This window comes from Eptatretus burgeri, chromosome 9, assembly GCF_056783735.1.
Source record: "Eptatretus burgeri isolate ZD-2024b chromosome 9, Ebu_testis_v1, whole genome shotgun sequence".
Lineage (NCBI taxonomy): Eukaryota > Metazoa > Chordata > Myxini > Myxiniformes > Myxinidae > Eptatretus > Eptatretus burgeri.
The window spans coordinates 72,553,056-72,570,555 of record NC_140969.1 but is presented as its reverse complement, the minus strand read 5'-3'; the positions used below and the strand labels follow the sequence as shown (position 1 = coordinate 72,570,555).

At 43.1% G+C, this 17,500-nt stretch overlaps 2 long non-coding RNA genes across 3 annotated transcripts in view; one reads left to right on the top strand and one right to left on the bottom strand.

Annotated features, from left to right (window-relative positions):
• The window catches only part of LOC147020350 (uncharacterized), an 87,959-nt gene that overhangs the window by 2,355 nt on the left and 68,104 nt on the right, over positions 1 to 17,500 (bottom strand). The window lies entirely within an intron of this gene.
• The window catches only part of LOC147020351 (uncharacterized), a 12,677-nt gene continuing 1,543 nt past the window's right edge, over positions 6,367 to 17,500 (top strand). The window contains exons 1-4 of the long non-coding RNA XR_015061777.1: positions 6,367 to 6,420; positions 6,741 to 6,875; positions 9,842 to 9,876; positions 15,854 to 17,500. The exon at positions 15,854 to 17,500 is cut by the window's right edge and continues 1,543 nt beyond it. This is a non-coding gene — a long non-coding RNA (uncharacterized LOC147020351). The remainder of the gene's footprint in view (positions 6,421 to 6,740; positions 6,876 to 9,841; positions 9,877 to 15,853) is intronic.

The following is a 17,500-nucleotide window of genomic DNA, read 5'->3' as shown; positions in this document are numbered from 1 at the left end:
TTCACATGAGAGGAAGGTCTGACTGCACGAACACTTACAAAATAACTGCCTGGGGATCAATGTATGTTGGGTGCCATTGCCTTCGAGGCATGCGGTTTCGCAGAACTGCAGATATATATATATATATATATATATATTTGAAAAATCATTACATTTGTTCGTGTATCTCAGAATATTGTTAATATCTTCGTCATATAATTTATCGAATGTTCCCTTTGTAGATTCCTTACAGGGATGGAAGAGAAAAGTCAACCAAAAAGACAAAGCATTATCTGACAAATTCTTATAATCTGCTTCTTGCCACCACAGGTTCAGGAAGGATTTGTCGGTAGCAACAAATCCTCTGATACTGCGTCTATATCTTGGCTTTTTAATTATCCTCCACTCATGTAAGCCGATTATGTTGTCTGTGCCACATTTCTATGCTTGAAAGGGATTTCAGTAAAACTTTGATCCGCTCATTAACATTTATTTTAAACTTGCTGAAAAGTATGGATTTTTTTGTTTAACGCGAAGTTCATGTTGGGGAAAAAGTTGGCTCGCAAACAAGTCTTTCCAGCTGTTTAGCTTCCTTATAGCCTGGCTAAAAGCAGAATGAGTTTCCCCCTGGAGTATTCTGCCAGCCAGATGGACAGCTGGTAATGTCGCTGCCAGCTGTAAGTCAAAACTGGATTTCCATTTTCAAATGTCTACCTCGACGTGTTTGACGGATACCCTGGCAACAGTGTTGCATAGTTTGGTTTGCAACCAGATTCTTCAATGTCATACTGATTTCATGATATCTTCGAATTTTATTTCCCACCCTTGCATTGGTTTTACTTTCTGAGATTAGTGAATGGGCTAACTCTGAAATTTTCACTTCATTTCCGACTTTGAGCTTTGTTTTAAATTTTCGAATGAGGAATTGTTCAAAGGCATGACTGCTAACTGGTATGAAATAATAACACTGCAGAATGCCAAAACTTTTGTTGTAGGAGGGAGAGGGACCTCCGGAGGTTATTACTATTGCGCACCACCAAAAAGGAGCAGTGTGAAATGGTCACATTGATTTCCACAAATTCACATGAACAAAGACATTCACTTTTTGTTTCAAGGTAAACAACATAGAGTTCAAAGGGCTATAGAACATAAACATTATCTGATCGGTTTTAGCAAGCCTATTTAAACGAACAGCACAGACGCCATGAAATTCAAGAACTAGGAGAAAAGGGGATTGGAGTGGAGGTGAGTGAAGAGATTGAGTTTTGAAAGGTAGACAGGAAGGGATAACTAGACACGTGCGTATATCCTGTTGGCCTCAAGAGGATGGAGGACCAAAGGGGGCATTGTTGATGAAAAAAAAAAACAGGTAAAAAAAGAAAGAAATAAAGGAGAAATACTTCTGACCAGTCGATGATACAAATGGATATCTAATGTAGTTGTATTTGCAAAATTTTCCGAAGTACTAGTATGTATTTTCCAGTTTGGGTATTTGTAATTAATATTGTTGTGGGGCTGGGTCACGGTGGCGAGCACGACCGCTAGATGGAGCAGTAGAGTCGGCTCCACCGAACACCCGGAATTTAGGTCGTACCTTTCAGATAAATCCGAAAATACGGGTCCCTTACAGGACCATGAATCGCCAATAATTCGAACGCATGGAGTAGGGTTAATTGCCAACTTCAATATACCTAAGTATCCACGCGGCAAAGCATTACCGTGCATAACCCGTAACCCTGCCTAAGTATCCGTTACCGTGCATAACCCAAGCGGATGGTTACCGAGGCCCGTCGGTCCAAATGTACAACTACGGCAACGGCCTTCCTAATTCCCGTTCGCAGTGCAGCAAACCAATGGTGGAAAGGACAAGGACGAGCTGGGACATTCAACAAAATGGGTATATATTTATCACGATAATCGGGGAGGGGAACACAGAGCAGAGTTATCACGACTAAGCAATGCAAATAATGTACAGCAAAAAGCACTTAACAATTCTACTTATCAGACGGGGCCCACGGACACACACATGCACGCACAAATACCCAGAAGAAATGATGGCCGCGGCCTTTATTGATACCCCCAGTTTGGAGGCAAGGTGAGCTGGAGGTAAGGATAACTTGCTGGCTACCTGGCCGCGTTCGCGCGGCTCGATGTCCGCACCTTCCCGGAGCACCAGTCGCCAAAGGACGGACCAGGGCAGCGAACCCAGAGGAGGCGAGACGAGGTGGTCTCCCTTGGTGAGATGGTCGACCACTCACTGTAATGCGCCAGACGAGACACCTCCGATGCGTGGGATGCAGTCTGCATAGACCAGACAGAAGCACGTGATGCAGTCAGTGCAGACCAGACCGAAGCGCTTTGAGCCGACGGGACGCAATCATTCGTTGCTTCTTCTGTCCTTCCTGGACGCGGACCTCTCGTCCGTGGCCTGCTCGCCTTGGGTGGACCGCATGTCGCAGCTCCGCCTTCTTGTAAAGGATCTCTGGTCAATGTACAGGTGTACAATCAGGTGTACAATCTCTGGTCTGCTCATTGCCCATTGGCCGGAAAATGACGCATACCCTTATTTGGCGCACAGCCAAAGCGAAATGCTTCGTGACCATATTTGGAATGGAATTCCATTCCAAAGGAATTCCGCACGGAGAATGCCGAGAGCAGAGTGTTGTTGTTGTTGTTGTTGTTGTTGTTGTTGTAGGTGATGTAAAAATCCTGTCTATAAAATAATCCACAGCGCACGTACACTTAATTCCCATTAGACACAGGGGGCGGGACCGTAACTAGAAACATATATTTACCGATATAACTGATCTATAGGACCTGGCTGTTGTGTGCAGTAAGCTTCCAAATTCGTAACAATATCACATGCAAGAAGCCTGGTGTTGGCTCAGTGGTTAGGGTAGTGGCGTGAGATCCTTGGGTCCTGAGTTCAAGCTCCGTCGGCCGCTGAATTAATACACCACGGGGTTGACTCAGCTTGTCATCCTTCCGAGTTCGGCGAAATGAGTACCAGTCCAGTGTATATGCTGGTAGAGAGGCACTGCATCAGCGACACAGTTGCGCTTCAAGAAATGATAGCTACCCCGGCAGCTAAGCTGCCATACGACCACCGCCACATGCAAGAAAGGTTATAGATTTTGATATTATTTTATTTAATGCTTGAATTTTTGTTTGATTAATCATTCTAATTAATTTATTATTATTAGTAACATGACAGAACAAAAACTCAAACAACCACATAAAGACTTGACTAAACAGTAGTTGTGAACCACAACCAAAAACTAGTGAATGGACGAATAGTGAATAGAATCATTACCAACTTCAAGTACAACTTCAACTGCAAAATTTAAAAGCAAAACCAGAATTAGACAAGAAGGGTACTCGGTAGAGCGCGTACCTCCACCACGTAATGCCTGATCCACGAGAATATATCGGGCCCAATCAATACGTTTTTGAAATATCAGGCTCTGTGTAATTTTTGGCCCAATCTCTCAATGGTGAAGGATCACTTTAAAAATTAAATAATTCTCGCATCCAGGTCTGCCCAAAACTTTTTGAGATATCCTGTACACAGACAAACAGACAACCAGACAGAAAGGGGTGAAAACATAACCTCCTTCACCTTCGGTGGCAGAGGTAATAAAAGCAAGATAATAAAATAATATAGAAACAGGAATAGAGAGAATAAGAAGTTGAACGAGAGGAGGAAAGAACCGATTATGGAAAAATAATTTGCAACAAAAATGAGACACAGTCCATGAACAGGATCCATCCAGCAAATTGAGGATACCTCAGAGGGACACCAGGAAAGCGAAGAGAGGGAGTGGCGCCACAGTGGGGAGAGGATGTTGGCTGGCACTGTTGATCCAAACTGACTTTAAGTAACTGAAGTTTTTGAAAGTTGATTTTTTTGTCTCACCTTCAGTCTTTGTGGGTTCAATCAATGCCAGAAAACCAAGCCCATCCTCTATTTAAGAAGCATCTCATTTACGTAACTGAAGAACGGAATTTTGCTACCTGGAAATGAAAGAGGCTTGATGGTGCAAATTGTCTTTTGCTGCAACTAATTAATCTTGTGCTGTATTTCCTGATAGTTTTCAAATGTTTCCCAATTAAATGTGTTGTTACAGTTTTGGAGTCGACAGGGTGGTTTCACAAGGCGGTTTGGTCAGACCCGCTCCCTGACCTCCGAACCGGAAGCAGACGGGTCACGGAAAATTCCACAGCCTGACAGGTTGCTCGGAAACCACAGATTCCGGTTGGGGCAACTAAGTCTATCAAGGTCTTCACGCCCATTGTCACATTATCTTCTGGTGACCTAATTGCCTTAACTGGGAAACCATGCTCTCAACGTCCTACCCTTATTTCCATATTAAGTCTAGCCGAGCAAAGACAGGAGGGGAGGAGTTGGCTCTCTCTGCACAAATTATTGGGGCACAACTTCCTGTCTATTTACTATGTACATGCTATGCCTGAACCAATAAAGGAAAGGACAAGCGGGAAGGTTTGAAAATAGTTTATCGACGGTTCCCGGAAGGAATTATTCACAAGCATTTATAGGTACATTATTCACAAGCACATATTTACAATCACAATTATTTACAAGCACATACCAAAATCAAAGAAACAAAGAAAAGAAATTACCCCTCTCACAGAAGTTCCCCTTAAACATTCAATTTGCGAGGGACGGACAGGTGCCACAATCAAAAGGGAAAAGTAGAGAGTATAAAGAATATAGAGGAAATATTGAGGCGTGGTTGCGGCCCCTCGCTTACCTTATGCAAATAAGTGGGTTTGCATTGGTTCAAATTGCAAGGAAGGAAGGGAAAGGGAGGCGGGGAAATCCAGTGGGACTGTCAATGCAGTGTCGAAGTATCATGTGTTGCTGGAGCCCCTGCGCCTGAGTATGCAGTGTGTCGTTCACTAAGATAGATTGGGAAACCACCCATGGTTTGGCAAAAAGGAACTGTTTGTGAACAGGAATGGCTTGCAGGCAGGAAGAGCTTGTGGACAGGAATAATATGCAGATAGGAATGACTTGTGGAGAGGAAATGCTGCAGCTCTCGTGGCTCGTGGCCTGAGCAGGCAGATGGCAGAGGCTCTTGTTGCGGACTCTGGCAGGCAGGTGGCAAAGAGAGAAATGGTTGCAGCTCTCGTCAGGATTCAGGCAGATAACAGAGGCTCGTGGCTTGAGCAGGCAGGATGGCAGAGGCTCTCCGTCCGTTCGCCCGCCTGCCTTTAATAGAGGCTGGCACGAGGTGTGGTCATTGAACGTCGACGTCCAGTGTTGCCTGCGCTTTGGCATTGAATGTTGACATCCTGTGTTGCTTGCGCATTGGCCTGTGCTTGGCCATAGCTTCGGAGGATTGGTCCAATAACCATGCCACAACTCACTCGAGATTAGGTTTGTGATCTCTGTTTGGAGTAACATCAAAGACACACAGGTACTGCCTCACACGATGACGACAATTATAACACTAATGATCGCAGCACGGTGCTTTGAATGCATGTCACTCTAATTGTAATGACGCCGCTGTAGTTTGGGTGTCGGAAGTGGCAGAAAAGGATTTGAAGGGATTTGAGTCCAGGACGCATTGAAATGGATTAAATGAAAAGGGAAGGTTTGTCGGGATATACTGTGTTTGCAAGATTGAGGGAGGGTGAGGGGGAAAGGGTGGAGGATATGGACAGATGGATGGGGGAAGGAATGGATGGGTTGAAAGATAGATTGTTGGATTGAAAGCTGGAAAATCACACTGGAGATGAAACATGCTAATCTATCAACGCATTTTCTCCTGACCCTGAAATGAGGGGCAAGGACCTACGCACACTTTCTCATGGTATATCTATCTGACGGTTTCTTAAGTGTCTCTGAATGCTCTGCCTGCGGTCCTTTTCCACAACTGTAACAGCATTGTTGCATTGGAGGGGGTTACGTATTAGGAAGATTACAAATTAGCATGGTCTGTGTGTTCGTTTACTCAAAACATTTTTCTATAATCATCGACCTGTTCGGAAGAAGTTGTCCAGTTATAATGTATGCCGTGAGGGCTGCTGCAGTTGACATAGACATTATGGAGGAAAGCGTTATTCGTTTTTGTCCTCTCTGTGAACCAGGTGAGGCCCGGGCGGGGTGAGAATGGGGTGGCATGAGGAAGGACTTTTGACGTGTTTGCATCCTGTATGTGGCAGTTATAACCTATCCGTGGCCTGCGATGATTCAACATGCTCCTTGACATCAGCCATCCAGCATGACGACACCGCGTCGGCAACTGTGTATCACATGGAGCTACTCTGGGAGGAGGGTTTCTCAGCGGTGGTGGGTGTGTCCATGGTGGAGGTGATAAAAGGGGCTGTGCATGGAGGGGGAGGTTAGTTGGAGGGAGAAGCCAGAAAGTTGAGCTGGTGTGTTGTGGAGGACAGTAGCCCATTTGAGTTGAGGCAGTGAGCTGGGGAATGCCTACTTGTTACTTGCCTATCTATCTATCTATCTATCTCTCTATCTCTATCTCTATCTCTCTCTCTCTCTCTCTCTCTCTCTCTCTCTCTCTCTCTCTCTCTCTCTCTCTCTCTCTCTCTCTCTCTCTCTCTCTCTCTCTCTCTCTCTCTCTCTCTCTATCTCTATCTCTATCTCTATCTCTATCTCTCTCTCTATCTCTATCTCTCTCTCTCTCTCTCTCTCTCTCTCTCTCTCTCTCTCTCTCTCTCGTGTTTGGTGGCTCTTCCAGCACTCTTGGGCTTCGCTTTCTCCACTCTCTTGGCAGCACTGGACACTTCGCCTCTCTGCTGCTCTGCAACTGTGGGTTGGACCATGCTTCTCACTGGTCTGTGCTGCTCGCCACTTCATGCTCTGGGCTATACACCTGCACATGGTGGACATCTGTTTATCCCCATTACTGGTATCCATTAAATGACGTCATCTAGCCCCCCCCCATTTTGCATGAATTCCTGTGTGCTCATGAGGCCATAGATGATATTCTTGTAAAAGTGTTTTTCTTTAATTTTCCTGGATCACGTGTGTGCACTTATTTATTTCTCTGCTTCATTTATTATTTTATTGTATATGGTCTGCCTTTCATCTCAGAAATCTCTGTCTGTGTTGTGTCCCTCCTTTCCATAAGCTGTGATTCCATAAAAAAACAAATGTTGCGCAGTGACCCACCATTGCCCTACTCATGTGCGACAAACCATTTCAGCTTTTGATAAATCCCTGCAGGATGTAAAATTAGTAATGTTGGCTTCAAGAGACCAGCAGGAATAGTATTTTCAACGGGCGCGAACGAGAGATCATTCTGCTCGAATTCGTAGTTTGATTTGACGCATCCTCAGGAGTTAAATAATTCCCAGCTTAGCAGGACACGTTGGCAGACAATCGATGCGACAATATGATTTTGTGATTCCCTTTAGAACGGTTTCATAGCAGCATTCCAAACATCTTCCCGAGTCTCAGATACCTGTGAATACACATCCTTTCTTTCCTCCCCCTTCGAGCTTCCCCATTCACATCCACTCCTCCACTCCAGAGTCAAATGCCTCCATGCAAGGTATTGAAGCCTTTTCAAGCCGAGTCAACAATCTAAATCTCTTGTTTGTTCAAAAGTTTCATCCGAATTTCTGCACTATTTTGGAACTTTGTTACATTGGAATATTTATACATACCGAATGTTCTATTGGCAACTTTTGCATTGTTCAATTTCTGTTTTTCATGGCAGAAGTAATCTGACCAACAAAAAAGGAAAAAGAATGGACCTGAAGAATTAGCATTCAATCATCATTCACCGGTATTTATAAATTGTTCACAAAATTATCAATAACATAGTGGATTGAACTGGACAACAAGAAGTGTATCTGCAACAAAGAATAATTTTCATACAATGAATCCACTTCTGAAAATATTAAAAGAATATAAACTTTCTGTGTGTCTCACATCAATTGCTTATGAAAAATCCTTCACCAGTGTTGAAACAAAAGACATCATATAAGCTCCATCCATCCATCCATTGGGACCATACTCTGTGCAGAGCATTGGTGCTGCCTAAGCAGTCTCCTTGGCTATTGGGTCCAATCCTGGACGGGTCACCACTCCAATATAGGATACCAGCAATCTGGCAATCATTTTGCTGACTACAGAAGTATGACAGGTAGATTCAACCCCACTTGGTATCAATTCAACAGCCGAGTGGGATTTGAACTCAGGATCCTAGGATCCCAAACCCACCACCCTAACCATTAAGCCAACACCAGGCATCCACACACTCTACATCACATAAATACCAACTCCAGACACATATCGATATAGTAAGCAATGTACACAATGATGGAACAGTGAGTAACATTGAAGCCACACCAAAACAGTGGCAAGATCAAGATCGAAAGAGATGTCAGACAAGAAGACACGATCTACCAAAAATCGTTCTCCACATGCCTCGTGGGAATGTTCTGACAGCTAAATTGGGGAAAAAAAATAAAAATAAATGTCGATGGAGAAAGACTAAACCACCAATGATTCGTAGTTGACTGTGTAAAATGTTAAATTCAAATCACGATGAAGAACTGAAAATGGTGATGGAAGAGCTCAATGTCGGAAGTCAAAAGATCGGACTAAAAATGAATATGGCGGAGAGAAAATTGATGTTGAACTGCTATGTGAAAAGGAAGAGATTCAAACTGATAATTGCAAAATTGGAGAAACCAGCAATTACAATACCTGAGGACAAATCATACAAATGGATACGGATCTCTTTGAAGAAGTGAAGAGACTACCAGTGCATCATGGACATTATTTGGAAAATAAATGTGTGTGATGGAGAGCATCTGCCCTTGAACCTGCAAAGGAAAGTTAACAATCAGTGTGTTCTCCCATCAATGAGATATGGTGGCAAAGCATGATCTCCAACAAGGGAGATGGAGCAAAAATTGATCACCGTGCAAAAGGCCATGGAAAGATGCTTGATTGGCGTAACCAAAAGGGATCAGAGGCGAAACGAACGGATCATACAAAAAACAAAGTTCTTAAGCATTCTTGCAATCATCAAAAAAAACGATATTTCGGTGGGCTGCACACGTGGCAAGAAGGACATCGGCAAAAGGAATTGCAAAATGGAAACGGAAGGAAGACCCTGAAAAGAAGCAGAGGTACACCAATGATCAGATGGGAAAAGTAAAAATGAAAATTTGACTGAAGTACCAATGGTCTCAAATTACACAGAATAGAACAGAATGGACCATGTTGACGGGAGGTCTTCGTCCTGCAGTGTGCGATTAAAGTAAAGTCAAGTCGAGTTGTTTTGTCAGGTTTAAAAAATCTTCCTTATCAATGTGGAAATTAATAACGGACACTCATTACATTTCACACGTCTGGTGTTGGCTTAAGGGTTAGGGTGGTGGGTTTGGGATCCTGGAGTCCTGAGTTCAAATCCTGCTTGGAAGTTGTATTAATACCAGGTGGGCTCGACTCAGCCCGTCATCCTCTGAGGTTGGCAAAATGAGTACCAACTTGCTGGAATGATTGAGCCATTCTAGTATCCTGTGTTGGTGTGGTGATCCATCCAGGATTGTGCCCAATAGCTTAGGAGAGTGCTTGGCAGCACCGACACTCCCTACAGAGTATGGTCCTGATGGATGGATGGATGGATTCGATTGCAGGAAATTTTAATGACTACAAAACGGAAATATTAGACAAGTACATGCATAGTTGGCCTTCAATCCAAGATCCTTTTTCATTATATTCCTCAACATTGAGCAGGGAATGCCTAACTCGGAAGAATCCTCTTATGTCATCAGCTATCTGCTCTCTCTTGATCATGAATGCACACACTGGTAATAAATCTTTCTCCAATTGTAAATTAACTGTTGTACTTTGCAGGTGGGGCTTCAATGTGACAGACAACAGAAAATGAGGTGAGAGAAAACTTCTCTTCATGCAAAGGAACTTTGGATCCACCCTATAGTGCTTTGTGTGTTGTAAACATCCTCAAGAATCTTCTGCCTGAACCAACTCTGGCACTTTTTAAATGTAGACACCCAAAGGGATTGCCAGCATTCATGGGTGCGTTTAAACAGTATACAGTATATAAATAAATATATATATATATATATATATATATATATATATATATATATATATGTATGTATATTTATATATATATGTATATATGTAAATTTATATATATTAATATATACAGTATATATATACATTTTATTTTTATTGTTACATATATATATATATATATATATATATATATATATATATATATATATATATATATATATATATATATATATATATATGTACACTGACATCAAATTGACCTTTCACAAAAAAGATTAGTATAAAATGGATAAACCAGCACAGTTAAATGGATTTGCAAATTGGACCCTGCATCTTGTTCTCTGCACTTAGATGGGAATACGAAAGTCAATGTCTTTATGTTAGTTGAACTGTTTTGAACAACCAGCTATTTCTGAATCTTTGTAATCGAAGAACACGCAGTCACTTAAAACAACCTGATTGCACCTGTGATATTATTAGCGAAGCGTCTTACGTGTGTTTTCCGAGCGTTGAATTTGCTGATTTTCAAACTACAAGGTCATTTTTTTGTCTTGTGTGTTCGATCTAGTTGTCTAGGCAGTCAGTCTGGAAATCACAGCCGCCTGAAAGCCGCTAACAAGACCTGACAGCATGCCCCCAGGAGGCCAAGCAACCCCGCAGAGTGGATTAAACGGTGATTGGTAGAGAGGGCAATGTGAGGAGAAGGCTTGATTGATCGCCAAAGAGAACACTCTGAGAACTATCAGCTGTTCTGAGCAAAACACACCAAAGCAATATGGAATGTTAAGTGCTGAGTGTTCCCAGGGATGTCATATAATAACAATGCACGTCGTCATGATTTTCTGGAATCACATCATAATCATACATGTTACCCGACGCAATTAGTGGGCCCCTGAAAGCTCATCGAGTCGTTTGGGGTCTGCGTTTACCTTGGTTGTGATCTCCTTTTGAGAGTGTCAGGAGTTGGAAGGCCTACATACCCACCTTCTTTTTTCTGGGATCATGTTTCCAATTTCCATCAAATCGTTTTTCAACAAGAATGACTGCACTGTGGTCACAACCTGTGGCAAAATCCGGTCACGAGGCCGATTGGGAAACGTGCATTTAAAGCACTCTTAAAAGATGAATGGCGAGATTGGGAAACACATTTACTGCACCATTAGAATATTAACTTGATGCCTCTCATCCATGTCAGCCTCCTCCACACCTCCGCCATGGTTATATTAGAATGAGCTGATTCGTCACATGGTCACGGATTGTTTCACCCAAATTTAGGAGAAGTTCAAAAATTACATAACACTATTTTGTTAGGGAGGCTCATACCCGGCATGCTGATGGGCTTCATTTAAGCTTACTAATAATTTTCATTCAACGTACAATTTGATTTTTCAGGTCCCTCATTGTGAATAACACTCGACCGAAAGAAAGCCTCAGGAAATCTGATGCAACAAACCCGACCAGGGTATAATCAGCAGAGGCCGACAGGGCTGATGTCTTGGTGCTCACCAGCAAACCAAGATGGCGGCCATATTATTTTGTCTGGGTGCCATGGTTGGTGGAGTCAAACGACAAATGTGGGTGGGGCCAGCAGCTGTCTAACCAATGGGTGCACATTTCAAAAATCAACCCCCAACAAGAACCACAAGGAGAACAACAAGAGCAACAACCACCCTGCGGAGCTCTTGAAGACCTGTGACGCGGCACAGGTAATAAAAATCTGCCGCAAAGATCCATGACTTTGGAATGATGTGGCTTCCTTAATGTAAAATAAGGGGGGAATCCATTTATTACCGAAGAAAAGTCAAGGGGGAAAGGGGTGCGAGGTTCTGGTTGGTGCATACTTGGTGTTTACAGAAATTGAGGGTTGGGGTTTTGGGGTTTAGCTCATCTTTCAACACCTAAATGTTGACGATAATAACAATGTTACCACTGCCACCGAAGGTGGGTGGAGGCTGTGTTTTTTTCCGGTCTGTTTGTTTGGCTGGAGCAGGATATCTCAAAAGGTTATGGACGGATTGGGACAAAACATGGTGGGCAGGTCGGGTGTGTGACAAGGATGAATGGATTCACTTTTGATGAAGATCCAGATCTGGATACAACAATATTTCTATTTTTTAAAGTGATTCCTCACTCTTGAGAGATGGGGCCAAAAACGATATATAGCATAATATTTTTTAAAGTTGTGGACGGATTATGATAAAACTTGGTGGATGATTTGGGTAAGTGACAAGAACAAGCTGATTAGATAATAGTTCAGGTCGCAGGATACATGTCCAGGCGATCAGTGGGATTCAAAACGTAAAGTGTTAAGGTTGGCGGAGGTACGTGCTCTACCGAGCGCCGTTCTAGTATTCGTACTGTAATCGACTCAGTGGTGTAATGGCTTTAGTTTTGATGCAGAGTCTGGGAGGTTGGTGGTTCAAACGAGGTTAGTGGTTCAAACCCTGGCAGAGTCATAACAAAGACTTTAAAATGGTATGTGCTGCTTCCTTGCTTGATGCTCAGTATTTTAAGGCGGAGAGCACAGAAAAACACGGCAATGGCAAATCACCCTGGATAATCCTTGTCCAAGAAACTGCTTCAGCAGCACCAATGCTCAGCTGTAAAGAGTATGGTACATCAAAACAAAATTTATACTGTAAATTTTTGCTTTATTATTTATCAATATTCATCGATTTTCGAAATCTCAGAAGTCAACATGAAATGTTTGTGTTCATCAGATAACTGCAAGGTGTTACATTCATCTGATATTGGGTGTTCCATTATCAAACCGAGACGACGGTTCCTAAAGCTTCGGTTAGAATAAGAATGCCATAAAATATGACGAAAAATATTTCCATCAAGCGATCCTATCATATCTTTGTTTTTGAATTGTTTTGAAGTTTGTAGCAGCATTAGTCGGGTTTTTAATTTTTATTTTCTTCATTTATTTACATTTGACTAAGGCTCATGGAATAGCTTGTACATAGAATATGCAAATATATTAGTAGACATCAGTCATTTGTAGACGTTTGTTTAAAACATCAATAACACCGAGTCAAAGACGATCTTGTGACTCTTGGATTACATTGTTTTGTAATCTTTTCCTCCTCCATATGACTTCAGCAATAAATCTCTTGCTGCATCTTCATCTGCTGCAACTATCATTGTAACGATGGGGAGGCAACCTGAAATGAATATGGGTCATGGCGTTTGATACCTAACATGTTTCGGTTTTGGAAGACCCCGGGAAGTTACATTCAACACATAAGGAATCCCGAGCATAATTATCTCAACAGAAATTGTGTTCAGCTTAAATACCCCTTCTCCTCCTCCTATCATTGGAAGGGGAAGATGCACATTGTGAATGTAGTTAGAACTATCCCATTTTTGCTCTTCCTCATTCTTAAACATTCAGCTAAAATACACCTCCCCCTCGTATCAGTAGAAGGGGAAGATGCATCGTGAATGAAGTTAGACTTCCCCACTGGCTTCCACTTTGTGCTCTTCGTCATTCTCAAATCAACCTGAGTATTTAAGCTGAACGTTTGAAAATGAGGAAGGGAACATCAACTTGAGCCCACAATAGTTATTTTCAGAGTTAGCACTACTATACACGTAACTACACCACACCGCAACTCCCACTTGCCTGCACCTTACACCTTGTTCATTACACGCGAGCCACCCGCTCACGTACGGGTGAGGCCGTGATCGACAACATACCCCGCCAACTTCTCTTCCCATTACCTGCCAACCTTGCTTGTCCAATCTCCTGGATGTCTAAGGTGACTATGTCCATGTTTAGTGTTAAGGTCAAATGTCTAAGGGCCTTTGAGTGCTTGGGGTTAAGATTTTCTCTTGTGTGACACTGCGTCCTTCAAAATATGTGCTTTTATTTCAACAAGACCTGTTATTTCCAACCTGCTTGGGTATCTCTTTCCTCCATTGGTTCGACATAGGATGTAATAAGTAGATGGGAATTCACCCCACTGATTTGCTATGGTAGACGGTTGTCAACGTTTCCACTGATGGTAAATTGCTCCACCGTCTTAGACAAATAAATAGTGGAAACGTTGAGATCACAGGCCTTATCAGGGGTAACTAATTCATCAGGGAGGTGATTCAGATTTGGACCTGGGGACCCCCACCAGAATTAAGCCTGGTGTTGGTTTTTTTTTTTCTATACCTTGTCGAGGCTCGTATGAGAGCTAACACACAACTCACAGCAAGGGGGCATGAGACAAGAGGGGCGGGAGTGGAAGGGACAAGACAGTGGGGAACAGACACATTAGGTGAACTGTGGAAGGGAGAGGGATGGGGATGGGACGGGGAGCATGGCGAAGAGAAGATGGACATTACAGGGACTTTCAGGAAGGAAAGCAGGGGAATTGAAGGAAGTGGGCTTGGGTGGATTATCGGGGGTAGAAAAGATCGAAGATTTGGATGGGGAAGATAAGAGGTGGTGGTGAACAGCTGTTTTGAAAGCCTGGAGGGAAGAATGGGAAGAATGCGAAAGGCTTAACGGTTATGGTGGCTGGCTTAATGGTTAAGGTGTTGGCTTAATGGTGAAGATATTGGCTTAATGGTTAAGGTGTTGGCTTAATGGTTAAGGTGGCTGGCTTAACGGTTAAGGTGGCTGGGTTAACGGTTAAGGTGGCTGGGTTAACGGTTAAGGTGTTGGCTTAACGGTTAAAGTGGCTGGGTTAACAGTTAAGGTGGCTGGGTTAATGGTTGAGATGGCTGGGTTAATGCTTAAGGTGGCTGGGTTAATGCTTAAGGTGGCTGGGTTAATGTTTAAGGTGTTGGCTTTATGGTTAAGGTGGCTGGTTTAACACTTAAGGTGGCTGGGTTAATGCTTAAGGTGGCTGGGTTAACGGTTAAGGTGTTGGCTTCATGGTTAAGGTGGCTGGCTTAACACTTAAGGTGGCTGGGTTAACGGTTAAGGTGTTGGCTTCATGGTTAAGGTGGCTGGGTTAACACTTAAGGTGGCAGGGTTAATGCTTAAGGTGGCTGGGTTAACGGTTAAGGTGTTGGCTTTATGGTTAAGGTGGCTGACTTAAGATCTTAGGGACCTGGGTTTGAGCCCCTATTGTTTCCATTGAAATAACACCAGGTGGGTTGATTCAGCCTGTCATCCTTCCGAGGTCGGCAAAATGAGTACCAGCTTACTGGGGTAATAAACCATTCGAGTATCCTGTGTCGTAATGGTGGCCTGTCCAGGACCATACTTCTTAGCCAAAATGAAACTGTTTTGGCAGCCATATGTGCCTCATGGCATGAAAGGAATGACTATTTTTTTTATCCTACCAGAATTAGTTGTTTCAGACTATGCCTGTGGTTGCTGAGCAACTCGTCGTGCCGCGGAGTTATCTGCGGCCTGTCGCTTTGTGGTCAAAAGTCGGGAAGCGGGTCAGAGAGAGATCATTCGTGAACTGGCCTGCAAGCCCATAACAACATCATTACCATTTTGTACATTTCCTTACCACGTCACCAACGTATTTAAAAGTCTCTGCTCTTGTTGAAAAAAAAAAAAAACGATAGAAAGGTATCTTCACAAAATCCCACATACTTTAGTAATTTATGGGAATTGGGGCTGGTTTTATAAACTTAAAAATACAGAAACTAGTCTGGCACTGTGATATTGATTAAATCATGAATACCAAGTTCCAATGTGGATTTTTTCCAAATTTGGCAGGAGGAGCATGTTGGAGTGGGGTTTGGACTAATATTGTGTAGTTTGGACATAATCAAGATTCACATCGCAGACTGATCAGTGGTCTCTCTGTCTTCTACCACCTACTTTATGGTCTTGCACCCACTGCTCCTTTCATGTGTTGTCTCCCGCAGGTTCCTGCAGGACGGACGTGGTCCACCATCAACTCCCTTGTGGTGAAACTACCGAAATCCAGACTCAATGCTCACCTTCACTCATTCGCTCCTCTTTTTTTTCCCCACCTGTGGAACCAATTTCCACACTCTCTTCAATGTCATTTTCCCTCCAAGTATTCAACACAGTTGTTCCAAACCATCTCAGGTCATCCCCCATTCAAAACCATGATCTTGTCTACCCCCATCAACCCTCCCCTTCCCCAAATTTCAGGTTTTTCTTCCTGACAGTTTGCTTCAATATCCATCTGGTCGACCTTGTGCGTCCGTCCCTACTCCTTATTATTCTTCACATCCCTTATTTGTCCAAGTCTCCCTCTATTTTGTCCCTTATTCCTGCCTTTGGTGTGTTTAACCCCTTCTCCGACTGCTCTTTTTGTTCTGTTCTTTCCTGATCTGTTCTTTGTTCCAGCTCCACCATGAGCCTCAAATTTGCATCCCAAAAATTAAATATTGGCATGATGCTTGAGGAGTGGGGTAATGGGGGCATGTGGGAATTTGAGGAAGCTCAACAATTCCACCTCATTTGGAATTGTACCCCAAAGCACAAGCTTCAATTCTGAACCCAAAACTCAAGCTGATAGACAGCTCAAAGAAAGTGATTGGCAGTGAGGTTATTAAAGGCAATATTGACCTTTAACGCTGAAGGTTAACACAGTACTGGAAAAGGGAATAAGGAAATGGGAAATGTGCACAAGGACATTGGGTGAACACCGAGGAAAATGTTCGCTCTTGCGGTGAGGTTTCCTCAAGATGTGCAACTTGTCTGCCCTTTGAACATATACTGAGGTACGGCAAAAGAGAGTGAGGGGAAGACGTAGAAAAACTCTTCTGCAGACAACCTCGTAGAATTCCGTGTGCAGACAGTCTTTCAGGATTTCTTTACACACACGGACAGTCTTACAGGATTCCTTTCCATATGCAGACAGTCTTACAGGATTCCTCTCCACAAACAGACAGTCTTGCAGGATTCCTTTCCATATGCAGACAATCTTGCAGGATTCTTCTCCATACACAGACAGTCTTACAGGATTACTCTCTATATGCAGACAGTCTTGCAGGATTACTCTTCTGATGCAGACAGTCTTACAGGATTCCTCTCCATATGCAGACAGTCTTGCAGGATTCCTTTCCATTTGCAGACAGTCTTGCAGGATTCCTTTCCATATGCAGACAAACTTGCAGAATTCTTCTCCATACACAGACAGTCTTACAGGATTCCTCTCTATATGCAGACAGTCTTGCAGGATTACTCTCCTGATGCAGACAGTCTTACAGGATTCCTCTCCATATGCAGACAGTCTTGCAGGATTCCTTTCTATTTGCAGACAGTCTTGCAGGATTCCTTTCCATTTGCAGGCAGTCTTGCAGGATAACTCTCCATAAGCAGACAGTCTTGCAGGATAACTCTGCATATGCACAAACAGTCTTGCAGGATAACTCTCCATAAGCAGACAGTCTTGCAGGATAACTCTGCATATGCACAAACAGTCTTGCAGGATAACTCTCCATATTCAGACAGTCTTGCAGGATTCCTTTCCATATGCAGACAGTCTTGCAGGATAACTCTCCAGATGCAGACAGTCTTACAGGATTCTTCTCCATACA